Source organism: Podarcis bocagei, assembly GCF_964188305.1.
Source record: "Podarcis bocagei genome assembly, chromosome: 1".
Classification (NCBI taxonomy): Eukaryota; Metazoa; Chordata; class Lepidosauria; order Squamata; family Lacertidae; genus Podarcis; species Podarcis bocagei.
Window position 1 is genome coordinate 92,414,591 of NC_138125.1, and position 16,741 is coordinate 92,431,331.

General features: G+C 43.3%; 1 long non-coding RNA gene across 1 annotated transcript; it reads left to right on the forward strand.

The window, feature by feature from the left end:
• Window positions 1–6,188: 6,188 nt before the first annotated feature.
• LOC308582452 lies at window positions 6,189–10,839 on the forward strand. Its single transcript, XR_014005690.1, has 3 exons — window positions 6,189–6,306; window positions 8,182–8,514; window positions 10,770–10,839. It is a non-coding gene; the product is annotated as an uncharacterized lncRNA (long non-coding RNA).
• The last annotated feature ends 5,902 nt before the right edge of the window (window positions 10,840–16,741 follow it).

Below are 16,741 nucleotides of genomic sequence, written 5' to 3' on the forward strand. Positions count from 1 at the left end.
TTATTTTAGCATATGGGACATTTGTGATTTTTTGGAACCATAGACTAGCTTTTTACACTTCCTGAGGATTTATTCCTAGTGTATCTCAGTGTGTGTGTGTGTGTGTGTGTGTGTGTGTGTGTGTGTGAAGTTATTGTTTCTTTGCACATGATATTCATTTGCACATAATAATTGACTTCTTGTATGTAATCATTGTGTTTGCCAATTTATGAACATTGAAACATGATAGAAATGAAATGCAGGGTGTCAAACAAATGAAAAACAACCCTTGCCAAGGTAGTTCAAGATTGGACAGATGGCAATTCTATCTGCATCAATATTAGCTGCAAATGAGAATGACTGACAGTCCAACTCTGGAAGGTCCAATTAGATTTCAGATTCCGATTGAGAAGAATTTTGGGGGGAAAGTCTTCAGTAGTATAGCAAGTTATTAGTTTAGTCCCAAAGGAAACTAGTTTGGCCAGCCTGAAGGGAAAACGCAATTTCATTCCATTTATACAGCAAGCATTGGAAATTGCCAGATGTTTCAAGATGCAGGGGAAACAACTAACGCACACACAAACACAAACACATCTTCCTTCCTTTCCACCAGTCTTGGCATCTGACATCTTCCATGTCATACTGTTTGTGCTGCTTCTTCCCTTTCAGGAACCATTTCAAGCACTCTTTCTAAAACATATTCATAAAAGAGAGATTTACTGCAATTATTTTTAGCTGGCCCCACCTGGCACTTTGACCTGGTCAACACCTCTTTAGGCTAGTGAATGTTCATGGTGCTTTGCTCTGCAGCATAGCTGAGTGTTCAGCCGGGTGTATTTTTTTTATCTAGCCACCGGGCAGGTGGGAACTGCAATTAGCATCTCACCCAGTCTCACCTAAGGCTCTTACCTGAGGCAACAGTCAAAGGGTAGCTCAGAATTTTACTTTTCTACAGGCCCAGAGGCTGAGTGAGGTAATAGCCATCATTCTCATATATATATGTGTGTGTGTGTGTGTATATATATATATATATATATATATATATATATATATATATATGCAGGTTTTGGTGTCTTCGGGTATCTTCCCGTGTAAGAGTTGGGGTGTCTAGGCGACGTTTCGACGAGGTCTCACTCGTCATCTTCAGGCTGGTGCTTTCGGCTTCTTGTTACTAGAACAGAGCAGGATCTCAGTGTTTGAGTTCCTATAAATACTGTTGAGGGGGTGTGGTGTATAGCCTCCAACGTTCTGGGCAGAGAGGAAGTTCCCAGGTTATTGTGCCTTTTCTTCTTTTGTTCATTAATTACTTGAGGGATATCTTGAGTGATTTCTTGAGTGATATTCTGAGTACCACTTAGGAGGGTCATTAGGTGTGGATTAGTTGCTAAAGCTTTCGTGTCTTGACCTCTTGAGCTTGTAAAGAGTTTTTCTGAGAAGATGGCTGTACTGCACTTAGTTGTGCTCTGGCTTGGCTTCGTGTATAGGGGCGAGCTGTGGTTTTGTGCCCTGTGCCAGCCAGATCTGTGTTGGGATTGCAGGGGGGTGCAGCATCCGGAGGTGCCACTATGGTTTGGCTACTGGATGGTGTCTGTAATTTATCTGTGGAGAGGGTCTGGGTTTGGGTCTGGTGTGGTTGATTGGAGATGGCGTTCTGTGTGCCTCTGGTTCTGGTGTCGGTTTTTGTGGGGAGGGCTAATTTCCAGATGTCTGGCAGGCGGGACGTGTCGTCACGCTTGTTCATGTTGTGAGGGTGTTTCTCTATCTCGATGGCTTCCATGATTATTCTCTTGTGGTGATGTTCCATGTTAAAGAGCAATTTGGAATCTGCAAAATTAATTTCGTGTCCTGTTTCTTTCATGTGTTGGTAAAGAGAGGAAGTTTTTTCTTCTTTTTTGACGGCATTCTTGTGTTCTGCGATACGTGCATTTATTCGTCTGTTTGTTTGTCCAATGTACGTGGCCGGGCAGACTTTGCAGGGTATTTCATAGACCCCTTGGTTTTCTAACTGGATTTTATCTTTTGGGTTTCTGAGGATATTGGCTATTTTTTGGTTGGTGCAAAAGGCTGTTTTGATATTGTGTTTATGGAGGATTTTGCTAATTTTATCTGTAGTGCCCTTGATATAAGGAAGGAGGGCCATGCCATTGTTTTCTTCTGTGTCTTGGTTTTTGGGGGGTGTTTCTTTTTGGATTAGCTTCGTAACCCTGTTTTGCTGGTATCCGTTGGCGATTAACACATTTGAGAGATTCTGTAACTCAGTTGTCAAGTGGTCTTTGTCAGCCAGGCGTTTGGTTCTGGAGATGAGAGTCTTGGCTACGGAGTTTATTTGTGCAGGGTGGTGGTGTGATTGTGCATGTAAGTAGCGGTTGGTGTGTGTTTTTTTCCGGTAGATAGTGTGTCCTAGGGAGCCATCAGGTTTTTTGTAGATTAGGACGTCAAGGAAGGGAAGTTGGTTGTTGGCTTCTATTCTTCTTTGTGTAAATTGCTTCTGGGTGGTTTGCTGGAGCAGAGGATGTTGGTGACTTCGAGTCTGATTTTATTGGCTTCATCTGGGTTGATTTTGGTTAGGCTAGCTTCGACTCCGCATATGATGTTTTCCGTGGGGATGCGTCTCGGGGCGACTGCAAAGTTGAAGCCTTTGGAGAGTACTTTGGTTTCAGTTGAGGTGAGGATCCTGTCTGATATGTTATGTACTGTTTGTTTCATGGGTTGTTGTGGAGGGTGGCTGGGCTTCTGGCGTTTCTCTAGTTTGGAAGTAGTTTCTCTACTTCCCTTCCTTGACGTCCTAATCTACAAAAAACCTGATGGCTCCCTAGGACACACTATCTACCGGAAAAAAACACACACCAACCGCTACTTACATGCACAATCACACCACCACCCTGCACAAATAAACTCCGTAGCCAAGACTCTCATCTCCAGAACCAAACGCCTGGCTGACAAAGACCACTTGACAACTGAGTTACAGAATCTCTCAAATGTGTTAATCGCCAACGGATACCAGCAAAACAGGGTTACGAAGCTAATCCAAAAAGAAACACCCCCCAAAAACCAAGACACAGAAGAAAACAATGGCATGGCCCTCCTTCCTTATATCAAGGGCACTACAGATAAAATTAGCAAAATCCTCCATAAACACAATATCAAAACAGCCTTTTGCACCAACCAAAAAATAGCCAATATCCTCAGAAACCCAAAAGATAAAATCCAGTTAGAAAACCAAGGGGTCTATGAAATACCCTGCAAAGTCTGCCCGGCCACGTACATTGGACAAACAAACAGACGAATAAATGCACGTATCGCAGAACACAAGAATGCCGTCAAAAAAGAAGAAAAAACTTCCTCTCTTTACCAACACATGAAAGAAACAGGACACGAAATTAATTTTGCAGATTCCAAATTGCTCTTTAACATGGAACATCACCACAAGAGAATAATCATGGAAGCCATCGAGATAGAGAAACACCCTCACAACATGAACAAGCGTGACGACACGTCCCGCCTGCCAGACATCTGGAAATTAGCCCTCCCCACAAAAACCGACACCAGAACCAGAGGCACACAGAACGCCAACTCCAATCAACCACACCAGACCCAAACCCAGACCCTCTCCACAGATAAATTACAGACACCATCCAGTAGCCAAACCATAGTGGCACCTCCGGATGCTGCACCCCCCTGCAATCCCAACACAGATCTGGCTGGCACAGGGCACAAAACCACAGCTCGCCCCTATACACGAAGCCAAGCCAGAGCACAACTAAGTGCAGTACAGCCATCTTCTCAGAAAAACTCTTTACAAGCTCAAGAGGTCAAGACACGAAAGCTTTAGCAACTAATCCACACCTAATGACCCTCCTAAGTGGTACTCAGAATATCACTCAAGAAATCACTCAAGATATCCCTCAAGTAATTAATGAACAAAAGAAGAAAAGGCACAATAACCTGGGAACTTCCTCTCTGCCCAGAACGTTGGAGGCTATACACCACACCCCCTCAACAGTATTTATAGGAACTCAAACACTGAGATCCTGCTCTGTTCTAGTAACAAGAAGCCGAAAGCACCAGCCTGAAGATGACGAGTGAGACCTCGTCGAAACGTCGCCTAGACACCCCAACTCTTACACGGGAAGATACCCGAAGACACCAAAACCTGCATTCCTGTACCCGTGAAAATCTACGAAAGCATATATATATATATATATATATATATATATATATATATATATATATATATATATATATGCATGCTCTCACACATTCTTGCATATTGGGTTTAAGAGGATATAATATGAGGAACAGTTTCAGGTTTGCTTCTCCTTGTCTTACAAACCAACCTAGTTCGTCCCTAGATCATTATGTGTTTTTTTATAGAATTTTTATTGGGGTTTTCACTTTTTTTTTTTTAGACAAACACAAAAACATAAACAACTACAAACCGACACTACACACAAATAACAAGTATAATTTTAAAACCTTAATTTCTTAGCCACTTTCCCAGACTTCCCCCACCTCCCCTTCTTGCATCCCAATTCCAATAATTAACTCAGCAAGTTCTTATCCCCAAAATTATCCATTATTAACATTTTACTTAATTCGTCTTAATTAACCAATTTTAAACTTCCACCTCATTTTCATACTCAACATTTACCCCTTTTTCTAAGGTCGACCCAAGTTCCCTTTCACGAGTTTCCCAATTTTTATAATGATTACAAAGCAACCTAACAAATAAAAGCATATAATTATACCCCTTTGGATTCCAAAACTTCCCCCCCCCCTTCCCCGGTTTCGATCCCCAGAAATTATCCTTCAGTCTATCAGTTCTCAGCCTGGATCTCTCACGTCCGAGGCTCTTATATCTCTCTCAGTCCCTCTCAGCCGGTTTTGTTGACAGTCCTTTATGTTGAACATCAAGTCTCGGAGCAGCTTTGACCCACTAGGATCTATATTTTTTCCAACCAGACCTCCATATTCAAAGAAGGAGTCCAGATTCTGCTTCTTGCTCTTTTTAAGTCCAAATGTCCCAAATGTCCCAAACACTCCAGTTTTCGCCTTAGTCGAATTTGTAATCCATAGGTCTTCCGAACTCCCCATAGGGAAAAGTCCCCAATCTTCATTCTCCATTTCAAACCAAATTTTCGTCATCCAAACCTTGCTTTCCTTATATTCCATCTTAACAGGCCTCTGGTTGTCCTTTTTCACCTGCAGCATTTCAGCTCCTCCTTCCCCCTCCTCTGAAACAACGCATGTTTCTTCTTTTCCAGCTGCAGACTTTTCTTGAGTCAAGAAATGAAACATCCTATCCAACTCTGCCTGTATTCTTCCATCTGCAGCCATTGTAATATCTCAGAACCCCCTCTAGAGGGATTCTGGTTACTAATGTACTTTCTCCAACAATCAGGTTATTTTGTTCTTATTTCTTCTTTGTTTTCAAAAGCTTAAAGTCCAATGTAACAAAAATAACCGGCAAAAGTAGCAAAAAGCAAAATTTCCTGACTTTGACAGCTCATTTGACAGCTGTCAAACTCTGTAAATATCCTCCACAGGCTCTCTCGCGGATCGCTCCCGGATCTGGGGGGTTACACTTCGGCTCTAACGATCGATTCTAATCCTCCAGCAGAAAACTTATATAGCCAAGTCGTGAAATTAAAATTTTTTGTCTCGAAGAGAGAAAGACAGTCTCTCGACCTTAGTTATCCAATTCTTGCTTTAAATTGACTGCAGGGGGGGGGCGGACTTCCTTTTGACACCTCCCCGGTCGTACCGAATTCAATTAAAGTAAATTTTTAACTCCGATTTCCGTATTACTCACGGGTTGTTACTTTTATAGTCCAAATGATCAAAGAAAGAAGTCAACGCTCTCCAGCCATGGCTTGCGGCTTCACTCCGTGGAAGAAGCGGTCTACTCACAGCACCACGCCGCTCTCCGTCCCCCGCTCCAAAGCCTTTAAAAAGGCTTCTTCGCGGGTCGGAGGGGGCGCAAATGGTGCCCGCCGAGTCACCAGGTCCACAGGCTTCAGCGCCTGTGGTTTCTGAGGGTCCCCGCATCGTCGTCGCGGCAGGACCCCTCTTCCACAGAGCCGATTCCCTCCGGAGCTCGGAGGGAATCCGCCATTAGCTGATCGCGCTAACCCGGAAGTCCGTCCCTAGATCATTATGATTTGTACACAGCTCCTTGTACTTCTTCAGCATCATGGGTTGTTTTCAGACATCGAGAAATTTCCAGCTCCCAGTCATTGCTCTTTTGCTTTAAGCTGTAAGTGGAACAGCAGGTCTGCTTCCACACATATGGAAACCAAGTAGCATTCTGCAATGCAAATGTTCCGGGTATATGTGTAACTAAACAAACACTGCTTTCCCCATTGTTTGTACTTGTTGCACATAATTCTTGTCCCTCAGCTGCCATTTAGCAGAAAGAAAATAAACAGATACAAAGGAAAGGAAAGGGTTAAAAGTAGACGGCTGATTCCTGGAAAAGAGAGACAGGCTACAGACAAGGATTTGGGTTGAACCATTTATGCAGGCCACAGCCAGTTGGAATAGCTTTGTGATAGGCTATCTACACCTGGGAAAATCGGGTCCTCCCTTAAAGAGGGCACATATTGCAGTGAGACCTGGAAACTGACACCCCGTGTTGTGGGTGGGTACGATTGGTCAGCCACAACACCCGATTGTTAGGTCCCTTGTAGCTGGGTGCAATCTGGCCAATGGGACGCAGTCCAAATGGTTCAAAGGACCTATTTATACCCATGCACGTGACCCAGAGCTCCCTCTTTCGGCGTGTGCATTCGGAACACCCGCCTACCTCTCCCTACTTTTAGGGTTGATGTTATGACCTTGCTATACCGCCGTTTGTCATCTGTCATTGGGACAGGAGCACAGTAGGAATTTTTCCCACTTGGCTGATTGGCTGTTGCCATTTGGGTTTCGCCTGTTGCGTAGCAAATTGTCACAACTTGTAAGGTTGTGGAAAGGCTCTGGTTCAGGTGATAGGGATGGGAGAACACTCTCGCCATCCCTATGGGAAGGGTATTCCATTAAAGGAATCCAGGGACTCGATGGTTTGGTCAACCCCTGAGAGGGGGTTGTGCCCGTGCCTGAGTCCATGGGGGCATTTGGGTGGTGGAGATAGCCTGTTCCCAGCTTTCCACTTATCCAGGTGTTCACCCTTGGCTGATCTGTCCTGGAACCCTAGGTCAGCGCTACCTACATGGCAGGGAGCTAGTCGAACTAGAGCCTATGCAACCAGTCACTTTCTGTAATCAATAAAGTTGTGGCCTAAATTCTGCCAAAAAAGCAAAATAAAAAATTGAGTCAAGTGTGAATTTATTGGGGGGAGGGGGAGGCTTCTGCGTCTGAACACGCAAATACTATGCTTGTTCCATTGTGTTAAAAATGTATTCCTGTCATGGACTGGCTAGATGTAGAGCAGTGGTGGGAGGCAGCAGCTGGGGAACCCCCAGCGCTCAGAGTCAGGGGACTGGTGGTAGGATGGTGATGAGTGATCAGAGGGAGAAGGAGGAAAACACTGAATAGCCCCGCCCCCTGAGGAGAGTAAATGTGGATTGTTATGGAGCCTTTGTGAATACAGCTGTACAGTGGTACCTCGGGTTACAGATGCTTCAGATTACAGAGGCTTCAGGTTGCAGACTCCACTAACCCAGAAATAGTACCTCGGGTTAAGAACTTTGCTTCAGGATGAGAACAAAAATTGTGCAGTGGCGGCGCAGCGGCAGTGGGAGGCCCCATTAGCTAAAGTGGTGCTTCAGGTTAAGAACAGTTTCAGGTTAAGAACGGACCTCCGGAACGAGTTAAGTTCTTAACCCGAGGTACCACCGTATATATGAAGGCTCCATCACTCTTTATGCAGATTCCAGGGGATGGAGGTACTTGACATGACCCAGCTCTCATGTGGAACAACAATGGAGCTCCAATGCTTGAAGAGAGCTTGTGATATAAAGCAAAGCTGTTGCATAAACTAAATTCAAGTTTCACTGATATCATTAAACTGCACTTCCAGGGACACATGCTTCAAGTTGCAAATACGGGGCAATGAATTATATAGTAAATCTGAGGGTCAAAGATTTACTTGAATTTCAGACCATCTTGAAAAACTTTGATTTGGTTTGTGGATTTGATGTGTGATATTTTTTTATTTTATTTTTGCTGTTTTATTTGCATGCTCCTGCTCCTGAAAAGCAGCATCAAGTGGTGATCATCTTGTGTGAATGTGCCATCACAGAGCTAACACCACAGGTGGAAATTCCACACGTCTTTATGTCGTCTCAAACATGGCACTCTCCAGTGGAGACAGTTCACATAGTCAGCTGTCTTGAGACCTCAAGTGAAGTGAAATCGAGTGATGAATATTCATGTGTGAACTTAGTCACAGCCCTTAGTGATGCAGCTGAAGAGAACTTGAAGAAGAGATTTGAAAGCAGAAGATACAGCCACTGCGGGAATTTTACCCAGGGCACTGTGCTCTTAAGTGTGCTGCTTAATAGCAGGAGAAAAGAGCAGCTAACGCACACCCATGTAAGCAATTTTCAAAATCATTCCCTCCCCTCTAAATAAAATGTCTCCCACCATGTGAAAAGCACAGTTAGGAATAATTGCTAGACTTTTAAAAAAGAAAAAGAGGAAGAAAAGGAAACCGTTTTTAACTTACCTGAGCACAAATAAAGAATGTGAAATATTTCTTTGCCAGCAGAGAACACTTGTTTTTATTTCCCAGCCTTCATTCTCTCATAAAATGCCCAAATGGGAGTTTATGAAGCTTTCCAAAAAATTTCTCACCCTTGGGTTGAAAACAAGCATGAGAAATTTCAGTCCAGAGGGTAATTATTTTACAAAGAGTTCAAACCAGGGAAATGTAATGGGGGTGCTTCATCAACCATAACTATAGCTGTATTGCTGTAATGCCCTGCGCACGGCAGCAAGAGTGGAGAATCACTCCTGTTTGTCATGGAGATAGCTTTTATGGAGGGTCTGAAGAGAAGGTACCATGGAGAGGGCCAAGGAAGGCAACACTGAAAAGATACTCCTGGGTGCTGTCTAGACTGGTCACTTGCGCATAGTTTAAAAGGAAGATATGGAGCTGCATATACATTTGCATAAGCCAATCTATTTTCATCAATGCAAATTAAGAAATAATTGCTCTCATTTAAATATAAATATATCTTACTATGCTGGGAAGGCCTGTGGTCAGGTCACCAGTGTGCCTGCTCAATCAGCTTCCAGGTACCCATGGTGGATAGGCAATTTCAAGGCTTCTGGTCTCGTTCCTGAAGTTTCTTTATCCTTAAATGAGACTTAGACCAGGAAGCCCTTCACACAGAGGAAGCCTTGAGATAAAAGACTGTCAATTAGAGGACTATCTTTTGTAAGCATGGCCGCTGTAGCCCTGCCTTGGAGCATATGCAGTTGGACTCTACATAGCATCGTGTATTTTCCATTTGTAGTCCTGCAGTCAACTGCATTGCTTGAGGATGTGGAATTAAAGCATGCTGGAGTTCTTCTTTCTGGTATCAACTGGCTTTGACATTTAAAGGAGTGTCACGCTGCTTTAAGAAACATGGCTTCTCTCAAAGAATCCTGGGAACTGTAGTTTGTTAAGAGTGATGAGGGTTGTTAAGAGACTCCCGTTCCCCTCAAAAAGCTTACAATTCTCCATGTTTCCTGTGAAAGGGAAGTAATTGTTAAGGAAGTAATTGTTAGCTTTCTGAGGGGACCAGGGCTCTTAGCCCGGATCCAGCCAGATATCATCAATTTACAAAAAGCTACAGTAAAAGGAAGGCAGAGGTAGTTTTAGCTGTAATTTCTAGCATATCACAAAAAGAATCTGTTGGAGCTAGGGAGGGTAACCTGTGGCCATCTAGATTACTTTTTCCTTTGGGCTTCCTTCAGTCCCATCTGACATGGTCAGATAAGGGCTGTTGTCCAACAACATCTGGAAGGATGCAGGTTCCCTATCCCTGCAAAGAGCTTAATGTGACTAATGGCAGCCTCACTGCATAGACCAGTTGCTGTGGAAGCATCATATGCTAGCTGAAAGATGCAAAATAAATTCCCCACAAAAAAATCCTTATATTGAGTCTAGCAACAATGAAGTAACAATTATGTAGTTCAATTGTTTTCCTTATTATAACAACAACACCACTTCCAGTAATTTAGGAACAATTTGAAGGAGCAAGTTTTCCCTCCCCCTCACTAAAACTGGTAAATGATACATGTGGGGAGGGTGGAAATTGCCAGATTATCCCCAAACCATTACAAATTGAGGTGGAATTCAGAGAAGGCAGGGTGGTCTCAGGTCATAATGACTCGGAACATTTCTGAACAGAAGGAGTTCATTTCTGTACTCCTGTCCCAAATGAACTTCTCTGTTTCTACCCTAGAACTAAGCTGCATGTTTTTGTGTGTGTGCTAGATAACTCCAGATCCTATGCCTTTTCCAGACCTTGCACAATGCCTCAGGGGACTTTACGTTTGGCCAGAATAGGCCATGCTGGTAACAAGCCGTGAACACGGAGGGTCAATGCAGTGTCACTACAGAGTCTTTTTGTTTCATAGAGTTGCTGTTTTTTACGTACAAGGTATCACACAGTCTCTATTATGGGTTGCTGATGTGTGTTGAAAGTGGTGCAAATGTGGGAGGGAGCAGTCTTTCTCTCCTCAGGATTGCCAAAGTGCTCTGCTGTCTAATGAGCCGATGTCTCTAATATTGATGTGACAAATCTGAAATGTTTTGCATCCTTTCTAGTCTGATATTCCTCTGCTTTTGTCTCCAGTTCTACAAGCAGAAATAATTTGAGGGGAAATGGATGCTTTAGATGCCGTCCAACATAGATGAGAGTTAAGGAGATCAAACACAATTCTCTCAGTAAGTGTGTATTTCTGATTCAATTTGCCACTCCACTTTAAATTGCCTCCTGTGATACATGTGTTTGCCTGCCTCTAATGAGATATTATAGTTCTGCCACAAACTTTGTTCTCTGCGTTTATTTAAGGTGTCATTTATAATACAACACAGATCTGCTGGTATGCAAACAACTTGGATGCTTAGAAGGAGAGTATAGCAACATCTCCCTTCTACAGGATCTAGCTCCAGAGAACTAGCACTGATAGAAGCTGAAAATAAAAACAGAAGGTGAAAATTACAATGAATTTAGCAGCTCAGCATGAAGCAATGATAAACAAAGAGGCTTTTTTTACAAAGTAAACGGACTGTGTTTTACACAAATGATTTTAATTCCAACTACCAGATCCAGGCGCTCTCAGGAAACTGATGTTCTAGATCCATTTTAATTGGGGTTAAGTTCCTGTTTTGGCACAGAAACTGCTTTGGTCATCCTGTATGATGACCTCTGTTGGGAGAGAGACAGGGGAAATATGTCCCTGTTATTTTTTGTTGACGACTCAATGGCTTTCAATACCATCAGTTGTGGTATTCTTCTGCAGCTGCTGTCTCAATTGGGGATGGGTGGCACCACTTTGCAGTGGTTCCAGTCATTCTTGGATGATCATTTCCAGAGAGTGATGCTTGGGGAGTGCACTTAGGCCCTGTGGGATCTTCAAATGAGGTTCCTCAAGGTTCAGTTTTATCCCCCATGTTTAACATCTACATGAAACTACATGAAACTGGTAGGAGGTGTCATCTGGAATTTTGGAGTATGTTCTCAGCAATATTCTGATGACACCCAGCTGTAATTCTCCTTTACATCTGCAGGTGTAGCAGTAGATGTGCTGGACTATTTTCTTGACTTAGTAATGGACTGGATGAGAGCCAATAAACAGAAGCTCAATCCAGATAAGGCTGAGGCACTGTAAGTGGGTGGTGCCCTAGACTGGAAGGCTAGGAGGTTGCCTGCTCTTGAAGGGGTTACACTCGCTCTGAAGAAGAGGGTATACAGCTTGGGGGTCCGTGTAGATCCATTACTGTCACTTGGGGCTCAGGTGGCCTCAGTGGTACAGAAAGTTTTCCATGAGCTTTGGCTGGTGGTCCAGCTGCACCTCTATCTGGAGAGGGGTAGCCTAGCTTCTGTCACCTCTGCTCTCATAACCTCTATGTTGGATTACTGCAACACATTATATGTGAAGCTATCTCTGAATATGGTTCAGGAACTTCATGTGAAGCAGAATTTAGTGGTCAGGTTGCTCACTGAGGCAAGATGGTTTGAGCATATAACTGGCCTGACTCCACTAGCTACCAATTTGTTTCCAGGCCCAACTCAAATGACTGGTTTTAACCTATACATTCTTAAATGGCTCAGGGCCACAATACCTCAATGACCACCTCTCCCCTTATGAACCAACCTAGACCTTGCAATCATCACCTGAGGCCCTGTTTTGTGTGCCTCCTCCACAAAAGGTCTGGAGAGTGGCAACATGAGAACGGGCCTTTTCTGTGGTGGCTCACAGGTTGTGGAATGCTCTCCCCAGGGAAGCTCAACTGACACTGTCATTAGATATCTTTTGGTGCCAGATGAAAATGTTTCTCTTTAACTGAGCCTTTGGGAGAGTAACATTCTTTGTACTTTTAAATATGGCTTTGGGGTGTGGGGGTTATCGGTTTGTTTTTGTTCTTATACTTTTTGAACAGGTACTTTGTGTTCTCATTTTGTATTTTTATGTTGTGAATCACCCTGTGATCTTCAGATGAAGGATGGCATGCACATTTTAATAATACTAATAAATACTATACCTACTGGCACAGCACTGGGACAGATGTTGTTCCTTCTTCTCTCATCAGGAGAAAACAATAAACACAGCTCCCTCCATTTTAAACACATTTTAAAACACATTTTAATAATACTAATAAATACTATACCTACTGGCACAGCACTGGGACAGATGTTGTTCCTTCTTCTCTCATCAGGAGAAAACAATAAACACAGCTCCCTCCAGAAATACAGGTATGCAAAAGTCCTAAGTGTAGAGAAATTTTTTCCCTTGTTTCTTGCACACTTTATTTAGCCTATATAAATAGGCTTTGCAGATCATTTATAAGCTGCCTTGCAGGGGAATTAAAACAAAAGTTAAAATTTTAATTTAGAATCACTTTTACAGCTACCACTGATGTAGATAAAAATTTATGGTCACACAGCTGTGGAGTTCTTAGATTTAATTAGAGGAACTGTTTCCTCGCCATGCACAACTTTTGCATTAGCAGGGGCTATGCTGATTGGAAGCCATGTGCTTTAACTACTTTGTACTTGGTTTCCTGGTGTGTACTATTATTATAAAGTGAATTTGTAATGCAAATATTTCCCGTTGACTTTCCATTTATCTGAAATCTAGATATTTTGATCCATCTAGATCAGGGTTGGAAGATCAGATGTTGCTGGGCTCCATTTCCCATTTCCACTGACCATGCTGGCTGGGGCTGATGGGAGCTGTAGCGTGACAACATCTGGAGGGCAACAGATTCCACACCAAGGATGTAGATTTCCCTCCACAAATCCCCCAGGGCTTTTTATTTTCTGTGTAAAATAATATAAACAAACAGGAGTGCAAACATTCCATTGGTTATCTGACCTAAGTTTCAATTCCTGCCCCTAACCAGCTAGTGGAGATTAGGCAGGTGAACAACACAGAAAACTCTTGTTTGTCCACCAGTTTATCTATTTACCCAATATTAATATCTGCTTTGACCATCAGCAGCTCTCTGGGGTCTCAAGCATGCCAAACATGTGCTGGATTTCCAAGGTATGGTTCCACCTCAGAATTATCAGAGGTACCACACCAGCCCTGATTAGATAATAATATGAACGCTTGAAAAATTGTCTTGCTAAGATAAGCTCCCCGTACCATGAATGCTTGAAAAATTGCCTTGCTAAGATAAGCTCCCCGTACCACCATGTTCTAAGTGCCATGAGTTGAATGCAAAGTTGTTACTCCATTTGACTGCTGTGCTTCAACATGGTATACACTGGTGGAGGAACGGGCGGCGGAGGGAGCAGACTGCCCCTGGCACCACTATTCCAGTAGGGTGCCATTGTGACAGCCCCCCCCCCCGACACACGTCGAGCATCCCCCCATGTGCCGGCCCCCACGCCCCCACAGGCAGTGCGTCACGCCCTCGCTGGTGGCACGCCATGCCCCTGGGATGCGTGCCATGCCCCTGGGGGGGTGCCAGCCACGCTCCCCCCCCGGTAGCAGAGCATGCAGCTTCACCACTGATGGTATAGAGATGTGGGTGGCGCTGTGGTCTAAAGCACTGAGCCTCTTAGGCTTGCCAATCAGAAGGTCAGCAGTTTGAATCCACGCAATGGGGTGAGCTCCTGTTGTTCTGTCCCAGCTCCTGCCAACCTAGCAGTTCGAAAGCACGCCAGTGCAAGTAGTTAAATAGGTACTGCTGTGGCGGGAAGGTAAATGGCATTTCTGTGCACTCCGGCTTCCATCACAGTGTTCCGTTGCACCAGAAGCAGTTTAATCATACTGGCCACATGACTCAGAAAGCTGGCTGCAGACAAACACCAGCTCCCTTAGCTTGAAGCGAGATGAGAACTGCACCCAATAGTTGCCTTTGACTGGACTCAACCATCCAGGGGTCATTTACCTTTTTACCTTTTTAACATGGTGAAGGCAAAATCATTATGTTGTATATTTCCTTTCAGAAAGTGTATGATAATGATGTTTTTATGATGATTTATAATGTACTGGGAGAAAGAGAAGGAACTGGTGGCAAATTTTACTGAATATGATCCAGACTGCAAAGTCCCATTGATTTCTAGAAGAAAATCAAACATGTGCATAAATATCTTCACTTTATTATATTTATCTATCCAATTGAAATGTGACTTAAAAGCGCTACCTTTTGATGGGGTCATTTCCTATAACTGTCATCATCACACCAAGCCCTTAGTCACTATATTGCTTGGACAATTCACCGTGCATTTACTTTTATATCCTGGTCTCTGAAGTTTATTACTAATTTAAAATATTTATATTGCATGCTTTGAGTGAGAGATAATATGCTGCCCTTTACTTTAGTATCATGTTGTACAATATTATAAAAGGAATAAATTGAATTTAAATCAGCAAAATATAGGAATATCCTACAGATAAAAACATGAATAAAGGCACTGGAAGGCATTTTAAAATTATCTCATCAACATGTATTTTAAAATGACTAGCAATTAATCCTAGCCAAGCTCATTTCCCAAAATTATAGGCTTATATCCAATTGTGCATCTCCAACAGCAGAAAACACTTCCATTCACACAACAGGATTTCTCCTTCCCCTTCAGTCCCACCACCACCAATGTGTGCTCCCCAAATCTCCCTGGGAAAAGATGGGGGGAGCATGGGGCTTCAGTAGGGAGATGAGGAAAGAGAAGCCCTGTTGTGTGCCCTGAAGTCTATTTAAATGAATTTGGATTTCATTTTTTACATGCCATGCTGGAATATTCACAGCTTCCCTTATCATTAGTCTTTTGCCTGACTTACAAACATAGAATTCTTCCTGAAACTTAATCTAGTTCTTGCAGCTCTTTCTTCTGTATCACAAGATGCTTTATTAACTTAGACATGGCAACAAATTGGCTCAAGGAGGATTATCTCAATACCTATTAATTGCAAAGGATTTACATCTCCATCCAGAGCTGTTCACAAGTTTGAATAAGAAGTCATGGCCAGGCCTGAGCCTGAAAAAAGAGAGAGAGAGAGAGATCAGAATCCAGTTCAACACCAATCAAAAAAGAAAGTGTTTTAGGACATTGATCTCTACCTCAGTTGGTTCAGAAGTCCTGCTGGGCTGTGAAACTAAGGTAGGAGTAAATAACAGCAGTAGGTTTGTCAGGATACATAATATCTGTCCTGTGGTTGATTGTCCCAGCAGTACTAATAACATTTTCTGTTTGTTTGTTTGTTTGTTTGCTTGCTTTCTTGCTTGTTAAGTTTTTCACCTGATACTCCAGAAAGTAAAAATGGGGGATAAATTCACAGGGTGGTGGAGAGCTGTGCACCATCAGCTGTTGTGAGAATCCAGTATAGGCTTCAGCAAGATAAAAAAAAGCAGAGAAGAGGAGGAATAGAGTTTGAGAGAGAAATGGCCAGCGGCGTACATTAATATGGTTAAAAATTCTGCTACCCCTAACTTGACCCTTACCCAGTGGTGGAGGAAGAGGGGGCAGGGGGGCGGAGTGCCCTGGGTACCATCTTTGAGGGGGTGACAAGAAGGCACCCCGTGGGGGGCTTGCCCCGCCACCATTGCACCGCCCCAGCCACGTGGATCCTCTGCTCACGACTGCACCCTCCGCCACCACCCTTACCAAAAATTAATGAGCTAGGCAAACAGTGCTGGGCTAGTCCAGTTTGTTTTGATGAATTTAGTGTCTGTAAGTTACTTTGGGTCATGTGAAGAAAATGAATAATAATCATCGTCATCTCCATATGAAAATTTCCTCCTCTTCCTTCTTCAGCATTAGGCATTAGCATGCACAATACAATACCCTGGACCTACTTAGACTTGATAAGGAAAACAGTTAAGTTCTTACAACCAGCTAGAATAAGTAAGTAAGGAGGCAGGCAGGTTAAAGGCTGACTTAGGATGGTAGAGCAATGCCCCATTTGCCCTAATGGACCAGGGAGGAGCCTCTAATGGAGCAAATGGAATATTATTTCCTAATGGAGGGCCCGATCTAAATGGAGACTCCAGCAACGAACAAAGAGTTAAAGTTATCTACCTTCCATACCAGGGTTTCAATCTAGAGTGACTGCTCCATTCTGGCAATTTGTGAAAGAAATAAAGCTCCACTCA